At 32.1% G+C, this 25,291-nt stretch overlaps 1 protein-coding gene across 7 annotated transcripts in view; it reads right to left on the bottom strand.

The window, feature by feature from the left end:
* Nucleotides 1-25,291, bottom strand: part of LOC105210619 (general transcriptional corepressor trfA) — a 137,721-nt gene that overhangs the window by 15,384 nt on the left and 97,046 nt on the right. The window contains exon 1 of one of the 7 annotated variants that reach the window (XM_011181697.3): nt 2,042-2,170. The exons of 4 other annotated variants lie outside the window; for them this stretch is intronic. The gene's annotated coding sequence lies outside the window, so the exon portion shown is untranslated. Of the gene's footprint in view, nt 1-820; nt 949-1,923; nt 2,171-25,291 lie in introns of those variants that run through there. 2 more of the 7 variants (XM_054230625.1, XM_011181695.3) reach the window with 2 other exon arrangements.

Raw genomic sequence — 25,291 nt, 5'->3', positions numbered from 1 at the left:
CATAAATACGTGTTCGATACACGTTTATTGCTACTTTTTGTTTTTTAAGAGTTTCATAATTTAATTTCTGCTTGTGCTTCGCTAAAGCTTAAATATGCCGAATTTCAAAAAATGTCCGAAATGCAAAAAAAAAGTAATATTATTATTTTGGGAAAAGAAAAACTGACTATTCGGGAAATAAGTAATAGAGTTGGCTTCAGCAAGTCCTCCGTCGGAGAATTCAAGATGTTGATTTGAACGACCGTCGGCCCGCCAAAAAGTCACTTTGGACCTCGCTTTTCTCACCATGGCCTTGAACGACTAGCCCTAATAGATGGAACCGTCCACGGGTTTAAGTGCCAGGAGATACTTGAGACGAATTTAATAGCCTCAATAGAGCACCATTTTTATATATATTTTTATTTATCATATAATATGATGGTATTGCCTTCGATAGAGATGTATAGAGATAAACCAAAATGTGTCCAGTAATATAACAATGTTATATTCTCATATTTGGAAATTTATTTTTTGAAATAATGAATTCTATATGATCCAAAAGATCATGTTTTCAATAAATTCATTGAATATTAAAATTTAAACGTAATTACTACGCACTTTTATCAGTCACAAATAGTGTATTGTCATTCCCTTAATAATATTTATCACTTCATTTTATTGCTTAATTAACCATTAATAGCTTTTTACTATAAACTTTTTAATGATTTCATTAATTTTTCCACATGCCTATATTTAAGCTTAAATTATAATTACTTTTCGTTAATATATATTATATTTTTCGTTTTTCATTGTCACGTTTACGAAGTGTCACTCTACTTACGTTTTATTGGAAATTTAAAACCAAATCAAAAGACTTAAGGCACGCACTCGCTTTGGCAAAGTCGAAAAAGTCACAAAGAAGCACAAAAAAAGGCAAATTAATATATGCATATAATATGTAATTATGGAAATAACTTCAGCACGTACACACTTCTTCTTCGTATTAATATTATTTCCTGTTACACACTCACACACACGCACATATGTCAATATAATATTATTGGCACACAATTAGCATAATACGAACAAATGCTGCCAAAAATAGTTGGCGACTAAAGCTTATGCGCTGCTTGTGTCGATTTGTTGATAAACATTAACACTTTATTTGCTTGAGTAAGAATGAACGGAGCGAAGGAATCAGCTTGAAAGAATATATGACAAAATTTGCATTTACAACGCAGAGAACTTAAAGCCAAAATTAATGAGCAGCATCGCAGCAGACTAAATATTGATACACAAACAACAGCAACAACATAAAATTAAAAAAAAAAAATTAAAAAAAAAAAAATTAAAAAAAAAAATTAAAAAAAATTAAAAAATTTTTTTTTTTTAATAAAAAAAACAACAACAAACACTTTCGTGTGCCGCAAGCGTTTTGCGACAGCTATAATAATCAATAAATATTAAGGCGATTGCTTTGGTATTTTCGAAATGACCGACCGAACGACCGACGAACTGTGTGCAAGTACCCCGGTTTGTATGTGTGCATAACCCAAATAGTTAACGAAAAACACAACAACACCACTGAATGTATATAATGAGTTAAGAACACTAATTTCGAAGCTTATTTAGTTGCATGCTTTCTTTTGTAAACGCACATAAATAGATTTATAACGTTTATCGCTGTGACGTGACACTGTCAGTGGGGCATGACGCGCCATCACAAATGACAAATGCGACACAAGAATGGTAAACACTTTGACACACTACTCCGATGTTGTTGTATGCACGATTTCATGCATTTAACACCAACAACAACAAAAACACAACACAAATTTATTGTAATTTTTTCGAGAATTTTGTATCTTTTCAGAATTATAATAAGCTTGTTTTACACAAATCAAATTGAATAATTAATTATATGATACTTTAGAGATTTACTACTTTTAAGCTGCCACAACAACACAAACACACGCTGACCGCCACGAAATTTCAATGTATTTTTCGTAAATTTTTTTTTGGAATTTAATTAGAAAATAAAACTCTTATTTAAATCTCTTACACGTCGCGCTTGCGTGCGTCTTCTTCACATTTCACTTTAACTTTAACGCCGTCGAATTTTTTGTACGCCAAGCGCGAGCGGTCGCCAGGCATGTCTCGATCGCGCCACGCCAAGTGATTAACTGAGGTGATTTCGATAAATTTTTGGGTGGTTTACCGCTGCTTTGATGGCGAACGCTGCTCAATAGCTGCATAGCGAGCAACAGCAATAATAGCTCAAAAACCAGCTAGCCAAAGCGGTCTCGATACTGCCCACAAGTGGCGGAGAGTACCAACACCAACAAACACACACATACAGACAATTTTATAAGCATGCGCGTCAGTTTGCTGGTCGTCAAGTGAGCGCCAGCACCAATCGATGGCTAAGCGAAGCGGGGGGAGCGCGTTGTTGTCTAAAGTGTGATCAAGCATCGATCTCACCAAGCTTTGTTTAAGCACAGACACACACACAAGCTCATACACTATATGCTTACATATGCTCATATGTTGTTGGCTTGCGTGCTTTGTATTGTGCTGAAGAAAGCTGAAAGTGGAATTTTTGCTTAAATTTCGATTTTTTTTGTTTCTTATGCGCTGCTTTTTGAGTTTCCTTAACTGCCCGCCGAAGTTTTTTTTCCGCTGGCATGTTTTGTTGAAACTAAAAGTTGTCGGCGCTTGTTCGCTGGCTACTTAGCGCTTGGGACACCGCTGTCGATGCTACTTTATGATAATTTCTAACTAAGCACTACAAGCACTGTCGGTTGTTTGTAAATTCAGTTTGTCTACCAGCATGTGGTTTATTGCAAACTCAAGTACTCAACTGGCTCACCCACCCACATGATTTGCTATTTGCATGGCTATCGTAATTTGTTTACGCATTATTGTAAATTGATATTTGAGTAGCACTTTGCATTTTTGTGGATTTTTAGGAAGTATATTTGCATAAGTGTTTGAAGAAAATTCGATTCAAATGGTATGAAACAAATTTGAATATATACGGAACAGAAAAATATATGTATATTAGTAGCAATGTATACCTTCCTTCTTCTTAAGAAGCTTAGCTGAAGCTTCTCTGTGAGGATATCTGACAAACAGATGAGTTTGCATAATTTAAAGTAGACAAGGAAAAGGTTTCTTTATATCCAAAGAAACCTTTTGAGGCATGATACTTTTAGAATCTTTAATGTAGTAGTCTCTTTCTGGTTCACATCTGGTACAGTTAAATATGTGCTATATACAAACATCGATCGGAAAATAGTAATCTATTTGTTTTCAGAGAATATATTTACAATTTCTAGAGTTATTATGAATCAATTACTAATTTTTATTAAATTTTCCTAATTCTGAATGTTTCACTGATTACTTTTCTCTATTAAATGTTTCATTAAACCATGAAAAATAAAGTTTTCGAAAGCTCTTCAGTTTTCGAATTTTGATTTTAAAGAATGGACTACAAAATGATCCAACCTGGAATCGATCTCGACCATATTTTTATGGTATGATTTTAATTGGAAAAATTGCTAAAATCTTTGTTCGAAACGATTGAGTGAGAAATGACGGATAGTATGTGCTCGAGAAACATTCAAAAAAAGTTGATCCATCGTATTTTAATTTGGAAAATTAACAATGAAATCGCTTCCAATCGATCAACTCTTAAGACATTATTAGAAATATTATAAAAAGCATTTAGCTAGCATAAAATATCAAATGATTGTCATAAGATCTTCTTAAGGTCTTAGAAACACACAACATTGTCATAATATTGGTAGGTAGGTAGAAGAATTCTGTTCGAAAATATTGGTTCTGACATTATAAAGATAATAGAGACTCTCATATCTAGATCGGTTCAAATGACATTTTGATTATTTTATCTCATATTTTTTCTAGTTAAAAAAAAAATATCCGCATTATAAAATTGGTCATATCTCGATTGATACTATAACAAGAATATGCTGTGTGAACTCTTAGTCAGACGGATCGGTCTTCATCATGTTTACTTATATCTAGACTTTGATTACTTGTTTATATCATGATTTGGAGACGACAATGATTCTTTAATTCAATTCTTTAAAACATATTTTGATAGCAGCATAATTATATCTAGCAGCTATAACTTGTATTCAGTTCTTTTGTTTTCAGGCGCTATACAAGTGGGACATTTTCAAAAAATCGATTTTTTCAGATTTTGTTTATTTAATAGTTTATACTTTCAAAAATATCGTGTGAAAGCGGTATGGTCGTATCTTGAATAGTTTTTGAATGGCAGCATTCTAAAGAGCAATCACTCACCGATATAAGCCGTTATAGTCGAAATTTTAAACGCGTTTTTCTCGAAACGACATTTCTCAAAATTGCTGACATCATAACTCAACGAGAGATTGACCGATCGACTTCAAATTTAAACTGAGTATTCTTGAATATATTTACTATACAATGACCTACGATCTTTATGATTGGTTGAAAATTGTCAATTTGGCATTTAAAGAAAGACAATTTTTTACCTAAAAAACGATTTTTTTTTTTCAGAACTACGCCATTATGTCAATTTTTAATATTTTTCAAAAATCGTGGGTCATTCTATAGGAAATATATTCAGCTTTTTTAAACTTTTTGAATTTTTTTGTTTCAGCAACTCATTCGGCCATAATCATGTCAGCTGTTACGGAACTTTTTTTTTGGCATCTCCGAAGACAGCATATAACTCCGTTGTTTTCAATATTTTTGGAAAGAAAAAATTTTGAAAGGTAGCTGAAAATATACCTTATTATGTGCAAACAACTTCGAAACAATCGATCGAGTACTTTCTTTAAAAAAAAAAAAACACGAAAATCGCCTAATTTTCCATGGGTTACACTGGTATAGTCCCTTAAATAAAATATTATGGAAAAACTACGTAATTCTTTAGCTAAAATCGAATTTGTTAAAAGCTTAAAATCTTAAAGTTTGAAAGCAATTAGATGAAATTTGAGTGAGTGAAAGCTAAATGCAATGAAAATATAATTTTTGAATACACAGAGGATAACGAGAAAATAAAATATATGCCTCTCGTATTGACAGTTTTTAATTAAGGATTCATCCGCTTTAAAAATTTCACCAAATTGCAGCTGGTGCAATTGCGGCTAACTGAGCTAAGCTCTTAATTGATTTTATTGAAAACAAAAATTAATTTCTTTTGCACAACTTTGAGCATTCTGGTTTATAAAACTGACTACCATGCTAGGCTCAAGCGCTTTGAAATACACATATGTACTAATACATATGTGTGTTTGTCGAAGTATTTTAAGCCACTTACAAATTTCACTTGTCAGTGTAAATTAGCACAAAAGCGCACAAGCCTCAATTAGTGCACTCATATGCATCTGCCTGTCGCACTGTCATTTCAAATTAAATTTACTTGCAACAACAAAAAATTTTATTATACAAAATGAATAAGAATTCAACTGCAATCAACACTTCAAAGTGTCTGAATGAGCGCCTACTTGTTTGTGCAATATATTTTCGCTTGCATTTGGAGTTATTTTTATTGCGGTACAGTCCACTTTTACTGTGACAGTACTGCATTGCATTTCATTGCATTTAAAATCAAAAGCGGTTAAACGCGTTCAACAGCAGCTTTCTGCATTTCGTTGAGTGCTGATTTATTTTATATATTTTCTTTTGGATTTTCGTTAAAGCTTCTCTTTTTAATTTCGGCTAATCTTGCGTTTTTGCGTGCGAGGCTACAGCTGCCTCAGCTGCAGCTTCAACTACAGCTTGAATCAACCTGTCGTTCGTGTTGCTGCGCCAACGTTATCTGCCATCGCGATAAGCTTGCAAACGCTGGTTGGCGACAGTGAAATGCCACCGCACCCAAAAATCAAATTGTGCGCAAAAGAAATTAGGCGCCGAAATGCTGATTTATGTAGAGATATTTCTTCACATACGCGTACGTGTTTATATATATTGTATATACCGATAGTTATGTGTGTCAAAGGAAAGTGGGCGAGTGAGGTTAGAAAAATGCATGCGAGGCTAATAACTTTGCAAATGCATATATATTTTTACAAGTATTTTTGCGAGCGCACGCACGCTTTTAGGTCGCAGATAGATGTTAAGCCGCCGCCGACGACGCTGCTGGCTGACTAGTTTAAGCTGTATGGCGCAGTGTAAAGATTAAGCCTCGTTGCAACATTGGCATCACTTTTCGGTACGCTGTTGTGGCTTGTTCGGTTGAAAGCCACAGCATTACCGTTGAGTGGTCATTGCGGCATTTTTGTTTTTTGTTTTTTTTTTTTTAATCTTATCGCTACTTTGCAGTGCAATTAAAATAACTACAAATAAGTCAGTCAGTAGGCACTTTATGAGAAAGTGAACCAACGACTTATAAACGCCTGTAAATCGTGATTTGGAAATACGAGTTTTTTTATTTGAGATACTTATTGGAAAATTTTGAATATATGTGAAAAATATAACTATATTTGGTTTTTAATTTTTTTTCCATCTCATAAAATGTATAATATGGCAACTCAAAAATTATTATTTTTGATTTAAATAAATATATTTATATACATTTGAGCCTGATGAACGTGAAAATGACACTCATCAGAATCACTTGAAATTCATTAAGTTTCATATTGCAATATACAGGGTGCTGTCTGTTTTTTATGATTTTTCTTCAACAAATTTTGAACATTTTTATAATAATGTAGTTCAATTCAATTTTCTTCTAGAACAAGTTTTAGGTCATAAATGAAGGAAGAAAACGAAAAAAAACATATTTCTAAAATTTTATAATTTTCTAACCTAACCTCAAAAAATATTTCCACACGCTATTGAACCGTAAAAATAATGTGAAAATTAATTTTAAGAGCACTTATTAATATTTGTAAACACTGAAGGTACTGAAATGTTATATAGAGCTTTCAAGTATTGCCAGACAATATTTATTTTTTAAACAATTGCTAGTTATAACTGTTGTTGTTGCTATCAAAATTATTCACTTCAAAAGTAATAATTAATAATAAACCACTTTACAATTACAAGAAATGTTGAAAAAATGCAATAAAACACACTCAAAGACAAATATTATGCATTTGTCATATTTTATGGGAAAAGTATTTATTGCCACACAAGACCTACAACTCACGGCGCAAATTAGAAATTTCAACAAGAGGAAGCAATCGCAGCCAATGGCGGCAGCTAGTGAAGTTGGCCGCTGTTTGCCGCAAGCAAATAGACAATTCGTCGCATCACTATACCTTCTGCCAAGACTCAACAGCAGCGAACGAGCATGAGCAGCGGTGTAATTGGCGAGCAGGCCATCGCATAAAATAGGATTTTTTTATTTTAATTTTTATTTGCTTGGCGCAATCATTCATGTTATTTATAAATTGTATTTTCGCTGTAGTAATTTTTGCCACTGGCGCATTGCTTATCTCTGCTAGCGATCCATGTTGGGGCCGCTGTTGCAAAAGCTTGCTTGTTTTTTTAAATGTTGTTTTTGTATGTAGATTTTGAAAAAAAAAAATAAAGATGATGAAAAATTGTTTTCAAACATACAAATTTCACTTACAAAAAAACTATTGGCAATTTGAAGTTTTTATTTATATGTATTTATATATATAAATATATATGTATATGTATGTATGTTTGTATTTGTGCTTTATCAAGTTACGCCTGTCGGATTTATATCAATTAACTGTGCTTGCGAATATTTTGTTGTTGCTGCATTTTATATCGTTACAAAACCTGTAGCCATCGGTAATTAAATTGAAAAATAATACTCTACGCTTTGGAGAAACTCAAATTTCTTGCTATTAGGTCAGCGTGTAAATGGTTTGGGTCGTTAGTGTAGGGTTAAATGTGACAAGGTCGGGTCGTGTCTTTTTATTGCGGATTTTTTGTTGTTATTTGATTGAATTTTGGGAAGATTTTTAGCAGTTTTACTAGTGCTGTATTTTTTACTAGTTGAGGAGTTCTTTGAAATGCTCAATTTTAGTTATGAATAAAATTTATTTTATAAAAAATATTTTTTATTTAAAAATTTTGTAAAATTCGGAATGTTTTTTCATAATTTTTGGAAATACTATTTAAAAATTGAAAAAATTAGATTAAATATATTTTATATTGTCTTTGATATTGATTGGAAGGATACGAGCTTTGTTTGAACAGGTATTTTTTTTAAGTAATTTAAATAATTTATATAATTTGTCGAATACTTCTTTTAATTTTTTTTTAAATTGGGTCAATTATTGTTTTTTTTTAAACAAATATTTTTTATAAACATATACATATATATATATATATATATTTGATTATGCTGATCTTCACACACAAAATTTTATTCTATAAAAACGATTTTTTTTGGTATTTTTCACTATAGGGGAAGGAAAATGCAGAAGTGTAACATAAATATTTTATATGGAGTATTATTTTCAACATTTCCAAAACTTACATATATAATTTAGATTATAAATTTTCTATTATAAAAAAAAGTAATGTATAAAATTTGCCCATAATTTAACAGAATTTTTTTTTTCACTAAAAATATATCACGGCTACTAAGAAGCTTTATCAAGCTCTTGAATTTATTCTTGTATATCCAAAATAATTTAGCTTCTATTTCCCTCTTCCCTCCCTAAAATATAAGAAAATCAAACGGCTGTTGATGTTATGTGAAATTTATTAACTTTTGAATCAAGTTCGTTACTTAAGTCTTTTGTCTTTGAGCAGCCAAGTTAATAAAATTAAATCAAGTTCGTTGCTTAAGTCTTTCGTTTTAGGTAGAGATTTTTCCTATAAATCAACTAATTTCTTTAGCTTAAATAATTTATTGAATTTCTTCTCCAATTACCACACACAGCCACACACAAATCATGCTCACCAAATAAATACAATAAAACAATGACATCAAAAAACGATTAATTTTCAATTTAAAATTTTCTGCGCCTAAAACCAAAAGAAATCGGCTGCTGCACCTTCTTACTGCCAATCATATTCAAATATGGACTTGCGGCTGGCGAACCCGACAAAACAGCGCCGACACAGAAGAATAGCACAATAGACGATTAATCGCTGAGAAATTGACTGATTGTTGCAGCAACAGGTTGTGCTCTTGACTAATAACACCAATGACTGACAGCTGCTGCCGCCGCTTGGCTATGAGACTGACTCACTCACTCACTGACTGCCTGCCTGCCTGACACACCAGATATTGGTGGTGTATGCCCCAATTGGTTAAGTGTTTATGTTACGGCGTTGCAGAAAGAGAGAATTTCTAAATTCAATACACTTGAGAATAGCAAAAGAGAAATGCGAAAGTTGTTGCCTGCTTGCAGGCAAACAGGTGGGTTGCTGCCATGGCGGAATTTCATTGATGAATGCGCATGCGCAACTAGGCTGAGCAATATCTGCAGCTGCTGCCAGCAGAATTCACTGACTGACTCATTCATACGTTTCATTCACTGAACGCAATTCATAATTCATTGCGAAGCAGAACAGCAAGTAGCAGTTATTGGGAAGAGACAATATTGTGAAAGAAAATCGGAAAACATGTCTAACGCGCCGAAGGAAAGTCGGCAACTGATGTCTGCTGCTCTGTTTGCGGTTTGGCACAAACAAGTCACCTGCAACATGCCACATGCCACAAGCTGCTTACACTGCGTCGTGTTGACATTGGGAAAAGTGAACTAATTCAATTTAAATTGCGAATTCAGCGCACAAGCACTCAGCCAGCCGATACTAGGTGTCGCCGTAATTTCATGCAATTCTAGTTTGCTGGCATGCTGACTGGTGGGTTTAGTGTCACACCAGACGTTACTCTAGTTAATGCATTTCTCATGTCTTTAAATATATACATACAAGTGCATAATATAATAATTTTCAATTAGCCAACATCAGCAGCGAGCTTGTTTTTATCTAATATATTCTGAGTTGACAGACTTTCCTTGCAGGCAGTTTTTTGACGCGTCGCTTTACATGAAATTTCGCTTTGTCACTTTGCAATATGTTTGTGTGGCTGTATAGATTCAGTGGTTTTTACTATGCTCGCTATTGATGAATGAAAAGCACTAGAAATTTGAAATGAACTATGGTAGGTGCTACTCTTGTTAAGCTGTTAATAATAATTGTATAATAGTAAATTAGATTTTGGTATTTTTATGAATATTATGAGACATCAGATAATTGCGAATAAATTTTCATTTATCGTGAGGATTGTCATAACTAAAAGTCAGACGGAAACAGTGTTTAACTTGAGAGAAGTTCTTGTACCTATCTGATATAAAGTATCTCAGTGTTTTCAAAGAAGTAGCAAAAGTTTAAAGACTTTGTTGGAAATACAACAACAAACCCGGAAACAAAATCACCTACCAGTTGAAATTCTGGAAATTGGGCGAAATATTTTGTGTTTTTGATATTAAAAACTAACAACAAATGAAGTGATCAGAGTCAAGTACTTCAATTTAAACGGGTTAATTGAAAACAAAAAGGAAGGCTTATCTATATTGTTCAAAAGTGGGGGTAGAAGGTTTTTCGATATAAATATCGGTATCGGATTTCATTCAATACCTTCTAATCGTAAATAATACACACACAAAAAAATAATAAAAAAAAATAAATAAATCCAGTTGAACTTCCATAACTCGAACTTCTATAAGTCGAAGATCCTGTGTGTTGTAATTGGAGAAGATATTCAATAAAATATTGATGCGGAAGAAATTTGATTTATACGAAAAATCTCTACCTAAAACAAAAGACTTAAGCAACGAACTTGATTAAATTTTATAAACTTGGCTGCTTAAAGACATAAGACTTGAGTAACGAACTTGATTCAAAAGTTAAGAAATATCACATAACATCAACAGCCGTTTGATTTTCTTATATTTTAAGGAAGAAGAGGGAAATAAAAGCTGAATTATTTTTTTATTATATTTTATAAATTCAAGAGCTTGATACCAGTAAAGCTTCTAAGTAGACTTGATATATTTTTAGTAAAATAAAATATTCTGTTAAATTGTGGCCAAATTTTGGATGTAATCATCATCATCAAATATATATACAGTAGAATTTCCATAACTCGAACTTCTATAAGTCGAAGATCTTCATAACTCGATCTTTTGAATTGGCAATAGAAGTAATATTTCATTCAAATGTCCTTCCATAAATCAAACTTTTCGACCAGAGCATAATACAAAATTTAAAATTTTACAATCAAGGCAGGATTTTAAAAGACCAAGAAAATATGATATTACACTTATAGATTTCATAAATCATGTATCACAGGCATGTGATACAGACGTCAAGAGCCAAACAATAGCAATAGTGCAACAAACAAAATTACGGAATACATGTTTTAACGTATTTAAAAAATGTTATGCGAAGTAAATAAATAAAACTGTGTATAAATCTATATTTTACATCTTTTTGAAAAAATTATTTTTGAATGAAAAATTTCTATAACTCGAAGTCTCTCTAACTCGAATTTTTTTTGTGGATTATGGTGATTTGAGTTAGAGAAGTTCTACTGTATAATTTTTTCATTATGAAATTATATTGAAATTTTTACCAAAATATGTCTAAGAAAAAACAAAAAAAATTTAAAATAATCGTGCTTCTCTTCTTGAGTTTGGCAAGCAGGATTATCGGTTTAAAGAGTATTTTAAGCTTATAGAAAAAGCCACAAAAATACGTGTACAGGATATTTTAAATGTATGAGTATTTTATTACATTAAAAATATACAATTTCATAGGACCAAGGCAAAAATATACAATTTCATAGGACCAAGGCAATTCGATTGTCGCGAAAAGTTAATTGTCATTTTTATATTAAAACCGATTTGATTACTTTTTGACATTTTAATTTTCATTGTGGCTACCACTTCATTCACCTAATATTTTCTAGTCCAAAGTAGCTTTATTTAGTAGCTTTTATTTAAAAACCAAAAACGCACAAAAAAATACCTAAACAACAACAAAGTTGTCAACCAGCAAATTAAAATGCTAAATTGCCTAAGGCCACAAAACTATGTTGCGTTTACATAAAATCATAATCGAAAAGCGGCTGTACTGAACAAAAAAGGAAAAAAATACGCAAGCACTATTAAAGTAACTACTCAGCAAAACAGCTGCAACTTTATTGCATTATTTCTACATTGCACAAAAAACAACAGCAACAAACAACAAAAAATCGATGACCGCATTTTTCAGCAACATTAAAATATTTGTGGCGGCAGCTAGGCATATTTCTTACAGCTATTGTTGTTGTTGTTTTTGTTGCCACATTGTTATTGATTTAACGCCCGGGTGTATTTTATATTGTGTATTATATTAGCGGAGCGCCACAAAAGCAATTCATATTTAATAGCGAAAAATTCATAAACGGCGCGCAAGTGAAAGTGTTTAAACGTGTTTGGGATTTCGATCGATCGATAAATTGTTGTTATTTTTGTTGTTGGTTTCAGGTGTTATTTTTATATTTTATTTTTCACTTTTTACTTATGCACTTAATTTCGCTTTATTTCAATCAATTTAATTTTATTTATTTCTTATTAATTTATTATCGCATTTTTTCGTTTTGTTGTAATCAAGTGTCTACATATACATACATATGTATATATTAACGCTTGTGAAATCTCTCAGACACTTGCTGGCTTTATTATAAAGCAGTTGAAGTGCTACAAATAAATATAAATGCTAATCTGTAGCTCTTTTGGAGCAGCTCTTCAATATGAGTGATGGAAGTCAAGTTTTTTAAAGTACCGTTAGTTGTGTAGGCGCAGATTTGTCTTGAAATCTAACTGTATTTTTGTCTCTCTAAGATGAGTCTATTAATTATAAAAAATTGCAAATTTATGTGGGTTGCATTTGCTTGGCAAATTGGTGATGAAGAGAAGGGATAATATAAAAAAAATATTTATAATTCAGATATATATAATAAGTACATATATGGAAGTCAATCAAAAAATTTTTTTAAATAAATTTCAATTGATTGATTTTCAACAATTGATAATTTTTTTTTTAAGATTTTGTATTTATATTTTATATAAATGAGTAACTAATTTGCAGTATTATTCACATTGAAAATCATACGAGTATATGAAATAATTAGCGCCATTATTTGGCAAAAATATACACATATAATAAGGCGATATATCATACTTTTAATTGTTGAGCCATTCGCTAAAATTTGCAATTATTTAATTGCACTTTGAGTGCGCAAATTGTGCGCCACATGATTAAATCCGCCTAGTCGAGCATAGATACTTATAGGTAATTACATAAACTTTTTTTTGCCGTTATTTACTTTTAAAAACCGTAACGAATTCTAAGTACACTTTCAATTGCGCATTTATGCCGTTCAAGGTTATAGCAGTAACCATTAAAAGCAGTTTTGAACATGGTCATATGCCTGTACTGCGAAATAATACATAGTAAATATTAATTATTTTTGAAAATTTTGCTCGAAAATAATCACACAATACGAAAATGTATAATGAATAAGGCGCTCCAACGCCTTTTCTTCAAAAAAAAAAAATATATTAAATACAAGTGCTGATTAGCTGCCTCAATATATGTATGGCCTCCTCTTGGTTTGCTTGTTTTCACTGCTAAACTATTTAATTAATTAACCGAAAATGAATAGAGAACAGCATTTGAATGCCAACGGAAGTTGAATTGTGGCAAGTTTGCACAAGAAAAAACGCTAAAGAATAACGTAAATTGCTTGTAATTAATGACCACAACAGCAGCAACTGACTAATGGCGTTAAGAAGTAGGAAAAGAACATAAACTCAAAGTTGTATGAGTGTGAGTATGCTGCGACTTAAATATTGTGTGGCTATTGCGCACGCGTGTGTGCTTGAACTCTAACTTTGTACATTTGTGCTTAGTTAAAATCATTTAAAACACCTGTTGCGCCGTTATTCGTTTCTTTTAACTGGTTGTTTTCTTGTTTTTCGTTTTTCTGCTTTATTTTCTGCTATTTTTTGCGTTGTAGAATATTTGAAACACTTTCGGCATTCGCTGCACTACTTAAGCTGCTAATGTTATTGCGGCCAACAGCTGTGCACTGCAAGACATCGACTGCACTTTAAAATAGATAATTACAACGAGATATAAAGATACATAAAAACAGGTACATTCTTTAACTATTCTGAAAGTAAAACCATATAAGAGTTTGTGGGGCATGTTGTGGCGCGCGGAAATAGCCGATAGCCATTACCTGATTTTACTACGCTGCAGGTTTATTAAGAGATATTTCCTTTTGTTTTTTATTTATGCATTAGGTTGGTCTATCTATACTATTTATAAATGCTTTGAGTTTGGTTTATTTTATATAATAGTATATTATTTAAATGTGATACATATATAGCTCAAAAGTACTTCAAACATCACGAATGTTGAGTGGATAGATATTGACAAGCTCTTCTAAAGATTGCTTTAAAGAAATCTGTCGCGTAACACTAAAAAACACAATGATAATATATAATCTATTTTGGATTAATGCTTGTATAGATGGTTCCATGGTGATCCATATACGTTGAGAATCATATTGTAGTAAAGTAAAAAAGGAATTGACCTATTAAAAGTGAAACCGAGAAATAAGAATATTGGGTAACTATAGCTAACTTCCATATTCGATATCAAACGAGACGACCCCCTATCGAGCGATTTCTTTAACCCAATGCTTGAGAAGATAATTTGCGCTACAGATCTTAATCGTACTGGCGCAATCTTTTTCAAGAGTCACCAGTTCTTGGCCTATGACGACGATATCGACATTGTCGCCTCCAACAACAGTGCCGTGCGTGCAGCATTTTCAAGCCTGGAAAAAGAAGCGAAGCAAATGGGTCTAGTAGTGAACGAGGTCAAAACGAAGTACCTCATGTCATCATGCAAAGGCTCTTAGCGGTTAGGACACCACGCCACTGTTGACAATTTGAACTTCGAGGTTAGTAAAAGATTTCGTTTATCTAGGTTCCAGCATAAACTCAAACAACGACGTCAGCCACAAAGCCATTTCGGAGGATCCCTTTTGCCAACAGGTGCTATCACGGGCTTCGTAGGCAATTGAAAAGCAGAGCCCTCTCCCGCAAAACCAAAGTAACACTCTATAAGTCACTCATCATGCCAGTCCTGATGTATGGTGCGGAAGCATGGACGATGGAGCGTTCGAGAGAAAAGTACTCCGAAGGGTTTATGGCCCGCTACGGGTAGGCATAGGTGAGTACCGGATTCATTGGAATGACACGAAGAATGTACGACACGGTACCCACTGGCGGCCGACGAAGAAAAGGACGACCGAAACTCAGGTGGAAGGATCAAGTGGATGTGGACCTGACAAAGCTTGAAATACCCAACTGGCGCCGTCGTGCGCAATGCAGAAACGACTAGAGAAGGCTTATTATTCTTTACATAAGTTTCAATTGAACTCCTTCCTTTGCAGCTTACAATATATTTATTAAACAGCTTTCCGACAAAAGCTTAGCCAAACCAACTTTGAAACTTATTTTTAAAAAAGCGAAGTCTTGAAAATTTACAATTTAATTTGCGATATTGTGTAAAAAAAAATAAAACAAAAACTTCGTCTGCGTTCTTATTTTTTTTTGTTGATTTCGTAATTCTTTTAATTTGCTATGGCAATACTATTATCAACATGCTCACGGACTGTTTACGGCATTTTGAGCACAATGTTTATCTTTTCCATATATACACAATATTTTTTTTTTATTTGTACACATGTTTCTTTCCATATATACCACCATGTGTATACATATATCCCTTCCTTTTAAAGTTTTTTTGTTAAATCTCTGCCGTTTTATCGTTTGTTATGGCTGAATGCCTAACTGCTTTGCTTGGAGTGACCTCAATTATACTGTGTTGTACACGCCGTGTGTGTTATGTGACTTAAATTTATTAGTTCTTCAAGCTTTGCGTTTGTGTTCTTATTCTTGCGCCAGTGATTGTGTTCTTAATGTTGCTTACAAGCGTCGACACTTTAGTGTTGTTAAAAGCGATTACATTGTTATTGTTGTCATTTACTGTTTCATTTATGCATTCAACCTGCACAGGTGATTACAAGTGCCACGAGCAATCAGTAAATAACGAAGAAAATCGAAATAAAGTCTACAAAAGCAAACAACGCGATAATATTGTGTGCGCACCAAAATATTCTTAATGCGAGAAAAAGAGTTAATGATCTTAATTTGTTGCAGTAATAAACACACTTACATACGTAAATTCATATTAAAAAAGGTGGATGAAGTATTTTAATTAAGTCATCATTGTGTGGGTGTCAAGTGCCCTGCAGGAAAAAGACGGTGTTCAAGAATTGCTTGGAACAACCAAGAGACAATGTGTCTGCCTCTGGTGTTTTTTCCTCGGAAAATTTTGATCGACATGTCGGGTATGCGTAACGAGAACAGACCCTCATTTTTACTAGCCATGGAGTGTCAAATCGGCAGCCTTCTTCAAAATTGATTGAGGAATGTTTTCTGCCGCTTCAACAACAACAACAACAACAACATGATCTTATTGTAACTTTAAAATTATATGGTGTCTCGCTTTTTAGGTTCTATCTGTACTAAAAATATATATTATTTGAATTTATCATCAGTCAGAACAAGATCTTTATCGAGTGATCAGAAATTAGTATAATAAACGGTGTCAAGTCTTATCAACGTTGTCTAGTCTTATTACAATATAGTTAATATCTTTAATAAATTATTTAGAATCCCAAATAATACCGTTATATTAATTTAAGAAGGATTGAAGATCCAAACACTGAATTTTCCCAACTAAATCAGCGAGTATCAGAACATGCTCGCTGGGGTGCTCATTATACATCGAACGAATATTGACATTCTCAAAAGTCATCTACTTTTTATTAAATGATCAACTGATTTTACCAAAGATGACACCTCAATTCACCTAAATGGCACGTCAACATTTAATACAATTTCCCAGCAAAGTAAAGCACTGAAACGAAATGCCAAATGAGCGGGTGGTGGGACGGTAAGCAAAATTACAAGAGGCAACGCGACAGAGGCGGCAAATGAATTAAAGTGTGTTACTTAACCGTTGTTGTGGCCATTGACTCTGCACAACAAACAACAATAACAACAACAAAACTATTACAACTACAGCTGAACGGACGCAGCAACTAATAGGTAGTAAACGAGTGATGAGGATGGTTTTCGAATCTCACAGCAAAACATTTGTGTATTTCATAATTTAATTTATGATTGCGATGAGCTTACATATGTACACATACACATATGTGATATTTAAGTAACGGTGAAATTTCATGTGTGAAAAATAAATAAATAATAAAGAAACAAAAATGTTGGCGGCCGCAAGCGATAAATAATTTTCGCCGTTTGATCTGGCCACCCATTTGCAATCAACAAACACGAAGAGATTTGTTAAAAGACGCTGTTGTTTACAAGCAACGCCCATTTTGTATTAATTACTTTTTTCGGCATATGTACATATGTATATATGTATACATATCTCTATGTTTTTGGTTTTCAGCGCATTTTCAGCCACTTGACAGCCGTTCGCCATGGTTTATAGTTTCGCTGTGTCATTGAACTTGATTGGATGCGCAGTTTTTAATAAAGCTAATTTAAGTTTATTGTGTGCGAATGGAGTAACTAACTCAGCTGAAGATATAATAGTTTTGTTTTCGGTTGAAAATTATTCGATCAAGTTGTGTCGCTGGTTATATTGTTAGTAAGCGCATTGGAAATTAAATGGTGGACAACTGCTCATAAGAGTATGTGTCTTAAGTCTTTTGTTATTATGAAGTGGATACAGTAAACGGGCAGTGTTTTAGGAACGATCGCGTTTGTTTCAAAGTTAAGCGATTTTCTGCAGTTGAAAAAATTTTTTTTTCGAATTTACTTTTAAAAATTGTATTATTCCTAATTAATATATATCCAATTTTAAATTTTGAACAGAACAACTAGCGATTGCATTTCTAAAGGGCTATGTAATGATGTTAATAAACTCAAATTTTGTATAATCTTTGACGAATTCTGTGTATGTGGTTATAACATAGAAATCGAAGTTCTGTCGTCTCATTGGAAAAGCCACACAATCCAATTGAAGAAACTACATCTTTGAAAACTCAAAAGTTAACAAAAATTCGTCTGACAAAAAAGTGTTAACAAAAGAGAATATTTCAAGGAAAATACTTTTAACGGAACTAAATCGATATTTTTTCTATATCTATACTACTATTATAAAGAGGGAAGATTTGTATGTATGTTTGTAATGAATAAACTCAAAAACTACTGTGCCGATTTCAAAAATTCTTTCACCATTGGAAAGCTACATTCACTACGAGTAACATAGGATATCTTTGTTGCTAGAATCTCAACATTCAGGAAATAGTTCCCTGGTGAGGTTATCAAAAAGATTCCTTGATGGAGAATCTTAATCTGAAACTGAAAATCGTCTTGCAAGTCTTTCTCTTCGCATCGCAATCGCGTGTCAGAGAATTGAGTAAAGAGCGCTTGCAGCTGCTGGCTGAACAAAAATTCAAAACCACCCAAATGCGTGCTTGAAAGTCGAGTACGAGGCGTGTGCAGCGGCTTAAAGAACAAAATATTAGAAATATACAAGATCGGAAATTCTTTAGTGTGCCTATTTAAATGGAAGCCAGCTGTATTAACAAAATGTACCGCAAATTGCTATAAACATCATTATTAAACAAAAATGTGTTTCTATTTCAATGAACACTACCTGTATCAATTAAGCCATCATCTTATTAGGCGTGAAATAGTTTCATTATTTCGAAATAGTTTAATTTAATATACTTTTATCTAACATAACGTAATTATAAAAATGTATCAAAAATTATGTGTAAATATGTATATATGTTAGACTTAACAAAGAAAAATGTATTTCATAAAATTTTTGTTGTTGTTGTTGTATGATTACTACAGCTTTATAACACTCCATCAAGCAACATATTGCCGCTTTGATGCGTGAAGTTGTGGCGAACGCCGTTCGCGCTGATGTTGCACATCAAGCCATATGCAACAACAAAGCTGTGGCAATTGGAAAATACATGCATACCTGTGGAAAATGTGAGCAAACATACATGCATATTTACATACATTAATACATACAAACACATATTTTTTAGGCATATATCTCCTGAAGGAAGCGACTAAGCAATGACGAATTAAAATATGAGACGCATTTGCAACATGAATAAATGACTGCGTGATGAAAACTCTATTCAAAGATGGAGATATTGCGGAAAACTAGAAAATGAAATATGTGAATTTTTTTACAAAAAATAAGTTATACGGAGTTACAAGTTGATGATTAACAGCGACTGTGGAGTATGTGTGTGTGTGTGTGTACAATTGTTTAATTAATAAAATAATCATTTTTTCAAATAAAATGCTACCAATTAAAGAAGCATTTGATAGCCCAATAAATGTTGCTATTCGAATGACTGCTTAGCAAATGAAATAAAAATAAATTAATTATTATATCTGTATGTATGAATGTGTGTACAAAGGCGGCAGTAAATGCTGAGATCAGCCATTATGTGCATTAAAAAACTGCCGGCAACATTTTACCATTTTACTGTTGTTGATCTGCAACTGCCGTGTTTGCGCGCAATTAGAGACACTTGCGTCTGAGCAGTGCCGTCATTTTGTTCTAAGAAAGCAATGCCGAACACACACACACACACAGATACAAACATACAGCTGCGCAAATATACCGAAACAATATGTAAATATATTTATAAAAACAAATAAAATGCTTGGTGGCCTGCTCATTTACCTCGTTAACTAGTCGTTCGTGACACGAAACAGCCATCAGCAGCGCACCGTTAGCTGCAGTTTTGTTTTTAAAGTGTATTTCACTCATGTGAGTGGCATTAGAAGTAGCAAGATTTCCGGAAAAAAGAGCTGAGCTTGGCTAATTCCTGTTATGGTTTCGTATTCCCGTACGCTAAAACCGATGAGCACTGTTAACTGTGACGTAATGGAGCGTTAGCATGCGAAATGTTTCTTGATATTACTTTTTTCCAGTGATGGTGCAAATTAATTAGTTGCAAGAATTGATGATGATAGAAAATTTAAATTTGTTATAAATGACTTAAATGTGGAAGAGAAGTATCTCACGGGACACACTAACATTGCTATGACAATTTTTTTATGAAAATAGCGGGTGTTTTCATGAATTATGTGTTTGAGAAATACAAAGAGACATTACAATTGTCATCTATCTGTTTATTATCAGTTGAAGTTGTCATCCTAAAAATAATTGACAAGGTCTAAGGTGAGAAAACGTATTGAAAACGGCTGAAACTTCACATAAAAAATGAATTAAAATTTTTTTAATATTATAATGTTGAAAAAAATCTCTTATGACTAATTAAGTAATTAATTAACGTGGTAGAAGTGAAGCATTCTTTGAAGACGCTTGGTGGTGCAGACAAATTATTTTGGCTTGATGGGCAAAGAAAGCAAGAGGAGCTACTACTAGTTTTCAACACTTCGGGTATTGTTGTCACTATACTTCCTTAAGGGGTTAGGGGTAGTCAGAGACACGAAAAATAAGAATTTTCAGTATTTTTTATGCTATTAAATGATGTTATTTTACTAAAGTAATAATATGGCATTATTACACAATGTTTTGACTTGAAGTCATGAAAATTTGATTTCCAAAGTTATAGCTGTCTGTGTTGACCCAGTTTCAAAAAAAGGTACTTGCAGTGACAATCATAAGTCCTTGAAGAATCATCTAAAATCAATTGGATAAAAAAAAAATCAGTTTTATAAAGAGATAATCCTAGACCTGATCGAAGCTTTTTTTCAAAAATTAACAAAATGGCGCTTCAGGAATTTTTTTATAGATTTTCGGGAAAATTTTTTTAATTGGTCTTAAAAAATCGAAATTTTTGAAAAAAAAATCCTTCGATCAGGCCTGAGTTTAATATGTATTCTAAAAGCTTTATGAATTTCATTAAAATCTACTCAGCGGTTATCGATAGCCCGAGCGATCTTTGTTATTTGTCGAATAACTCTAAAAGTTATTATCGGAACAACTTAAAATTTTCAGAGAATAAGATATTACACTTAACGAAAATGTAAAAAATAAAAAAATTGATTTTTTGAAAATTATCCTATACTATTTTGAAGCTACATGTGAACCTCGAAATGAAACCCAGTTTGGATAATATTTGATACAATCAGGAAATAATGACTGTTTTGTGTGTTTCATTATAAAGAGATAAAGTGAAAATGATGAGAATGATCCATGTCTCAAATGCTCTATAATATAGCTAGTGGTATTGAAATTTCGTTTGGATTAAGTGCTAGCAATAATTTTTAAGAGTTTTTGGATGTTTTGTTTGAAATATCTAACGTTCCTTCTCGGAATAGAAATTTACATAAAAAATTTTTTTTTGGTTCTTGTTTTCGTAACCATATCTGAAGATCTAAATCTGATCTTTAATTTTCAGAAGTCGGAGAATAATCTATAATTTGTAAAACAAATGTGATTTATTCTCTGAAGTGGAGCTTCTGAGTTCATTTGATTGTAGTTCTTTTTAGAAAACTTTCAAATTTTCTTGAGAGAATTTGTCAAAATTATGCTTTGTTTGTATATTAAATAATAAATGTGAGCATTTGAAATTTAGATTATTATTGATCGTAGCATATTGATAATAAAGGAAATTGTTCAAATTTCAAATAAAAAAAATATATTTTCAAAAGAAGAGTTAAAAAGTTTAGAAATGCAATGAGAGCTTTGGTCAACATTGGCCTTGATATGATTGCAACCAACAACCAATTGAGAAAAAGTACTTAATTAACATAAAAGTATAACAATTGAAACACATCGGGATTTTGTGAGACAGATGAGGAAATAAACTCTTTTCATAAATGGGTCGTAAACAATCTTCTTTATTTAAAAGAATAATAATTTCTGAGTAATGTTATGATATCAATTCATTAATTCTGAATTTTGTATGAAAGTGACAAATTCACTGCCAATATACAAATCTTTTAATTTTATTTCACAAAAAATTTGCAAAAAATCAACTCATTCTCAATCAACGCACACCTAAAGTGAATTACACAAAAAATTGCTATAATAAATTCAACTTATTCACAAAAAATGCGTGCGTGCATCTCTTTCCAATCGCAAGCGAATGTGTTTATAATGTATAATTACACATGAGAAGCAAGTCAGCAAAAACGAAGAAGAAATTACGAAAACGCAAATAATTTGGTGTGCAATTTAGAAACTCCCATAAATAAATTGCAGCAACAAAAAATGCACGAGTAATGGAAAAATTATAAAGAAACACGTACGTGTCTTCACTGCTTTGTTATGTATTGTTGTTTTTTTGGTTTAGACTTTTTTTGATTTCATACGAATCAAAGGAAGGCAAGGCCAAATGCTATGCCAAATGAATTTTCTAATTTCTTGGCATGTTTTCAATTTAACCAAAGCACGCGCCTTTCGAAATGTTTTGTTGATTTTACAATTCCTATAACAAATTGATTGAGTGTAGTTGATTTCATTGGAGCGAATGCGCCAGCGAGTGAGTGAGTGAATGTGCAATTAAAATTCAACAAACTCACGGAAAGTGTACGTTGCCAGCGGCAATAAACGGCTGTCGTGTTGGCTTGTTGGTTGCAATCATATCAAGGCCAATGTTGACCAAAGTTGTTAAAAAAAATGAAATAACATTTAATTGAAATAATTAAAAAAGGAAATAAGCGATTTGGACTTTAAAAGAGAGCATCTGCCAAGTTAGTGAAGATAAAAGTTGTTGATCATTTTAATGACAAATAATGGCAATTTTTTTTTTAATTTTTTTCAGTTTTAAAAAAATTTAAAATTTCGGATTTTTTTCATATTTTTTTTTTAATTTGCTGTCAAATAATCGTAGCTCCTTGAGCTTGATCGTCTTTAGAAAAATTAAGACCTTAACAAAAAATCGCAAATTATATATTTTACTATCCATCACTCTTATATGACAAAAAGCGCCGCTTTTGCTGTTTCACACTGCTCTCTTTAATGCCCATAAAATGTTCGTGACATCGCTTTCAATTTGCATCTTAATTCACTTTATTTTGTATTTATTTTGCTCGAATTACATATACTTTTTTCTTTTTTTTTAACTTGTTTACTTTACTAACACATACTGTTTAACCTTCAAATGATCGCATTTGTTTATTTTAGCCCTGTTGAATACCATCTCAATTGAATCAAATTAAATTAATGGCTCAAGGGCTACATATATATAATTTGGATTCAATACAATTATTATGAAATAAAAAAAAAAAAACAAAATCAAAACAAAAATATTTCTAAGATGATTTTCGAAAATATTTGAAGGTTAAAATATGTCTTTGACAAGTTTTTTAATTAATAGAAATAATATTTGTTGATTGATGGACCAGAGAATGAAAATATTTTAGAAGAATTAAAAAGTATTAAATATTATTAAATATTATAAATATTTAATAAAATGACCTCCATTTTAGAGATATCTACGAACATTTCACGTTTGGTATCTTCACAAAGTGGAGGAAAATTTGACTTCCAATACATAATTACAAAAAAACGAACTCAAACCCGTTGCAATTGGGGAACCCATATTGATTTTAATAGACAAAGAATTGGTACTAAAATATAGTACAAAATAATATGTACACTGAAATTTGAAGAAAAAAGCCACTAAAATATCCAGGAAAGAGTAGGTGTTCCTATGCTGTAGCTGTTTTTAGATCTATATTGTTCTATGATGCCTTTATAAGAACTATAGGAAGAAAGGCTGAAAGTAATGCAGAAGTTTATGAAAATAACTTTAATCTTTAACCCAGTTAACAATAAAGGTGATTAATAACCAGATAACCAAAAACTGCCTGCTTAAGTGGGGAAGGTTGCAAGATACTATCAAAGAAACCTGCTTATATAAAGAAATGAGAACTACGCTTGAGTCTTCAAAAATCATTTTGAGTAAATTTCAGGAAGAAGTTTTTCATCATGAAAATGCTTCAACAAGCAGAAAAGCATTTGAAATGTTAGAAGATAGTTACAGATATCCTGGGTAAAAATTTTGATTTTGCCCAGACGACTACCTAATTAGTTTCCAAGAAGCAAAAATTTTAAAATTTATAATTATAGTAATAATTTAAAAATATAGTGATAACGAGTTGTAGTTTGCATTATATGAACATTAAAAGTATAAATTAAAGAAGGGATCTTTGGGGATCAATAAAAACCGGGAATGAAAAATCGAATGAATTCTTTGAAAAAAGGGAAAAAAATTGATTATGAATAAAGCTTTTGGTAAATAAATATTTGACGCAAAATATTTATTCTAGAGCCATTTCTTAAACATAGCTCTAAAAATCAGCTGTTTTCCTTGGAATAAAATGGTATATGAATGAGACAAAAAGTATACAAACTGCGATTGGCTTCAAGCTACAAACAAACCTATAACTTCAGGGAAATCTGTTTTTTTTGTTTCTGTAAATGATTTTTTTAATAAAGCATTGCCGCACTTTTTATCACTGACAATGCAACTTTCCGCTATAATTATTCGCTACAATTGTTGTTACAAATTACTAACTTGCAGTCCCTGCTTGGGACAAAAGACAAATACATTTATATAATGTGATAAGTACAAACGCAATGTACAATTTGCGGTGTACAGTTATGTGTATACAGAAAAAAATGCGTTATTTAATGACTAGTACGGCGCATGAGCAAACTATGCGAAAAAAACTCCCACAATTGTCTCAGCACAGCGCAGCGCAAGAAATAACGCAAGACTGTTAAGTAGCTGCCCATTGTTGGCTTAAGTTGGGCTTAATTAAAGTGTCATTGCTGCAAATGGAGTTTTTTCGCTTACAAATTTCATTGCTTGTTGTGTGTTCATGGCGTTTTTTATGCTCGATTTTTTTCTCAGTTTTTATCTTGTAATGCTGCTCGACATTTCATTTCATTGTAAAAAGTAATTTCATACTTTTATGGATGTGTGTATGTATGTATGTGTGTATATATAATATGTTCGAATGCGCTTATTAGGCGCTTAAATTGTATGCACTAAAATAACACAAATAATGAAAAGCTAACGATTATGCGGAATTTTATTTATTATTTGTGTGTGAATGAACGAAGGCATGAATGCGAAAGTGCCCTGTAGGAATTTGTTTATGAAAGGGAATGCATGTGAACTAATTATTAACGGGTTTTAATTTAAAAATATATTAATGTAGTTAAATAATATTATAAAAAAAAAATA

Source organism: Zeugodacus cucurbitae, chromosome 5 (assembly GCF_028554725.1).
Source record: "Zeugodacus cucurbitae isolate PBARC_wt_2022May chromosome 5, idZeuCucr1.2, whole genome shotgun sequence".
Classification (NCBI taxonomy): Eukaryota; Metazoa; Arthropoda; class Insecta; order Diptera; family Tephritidae; genus Zeugodacus; species Zeugodacus cucurbitae.
The sequence above is the reverse complement of the archived record's forward strand: the minus strand, read 5'-3'. Positions and strand labels throughout refer to the sequence as shown.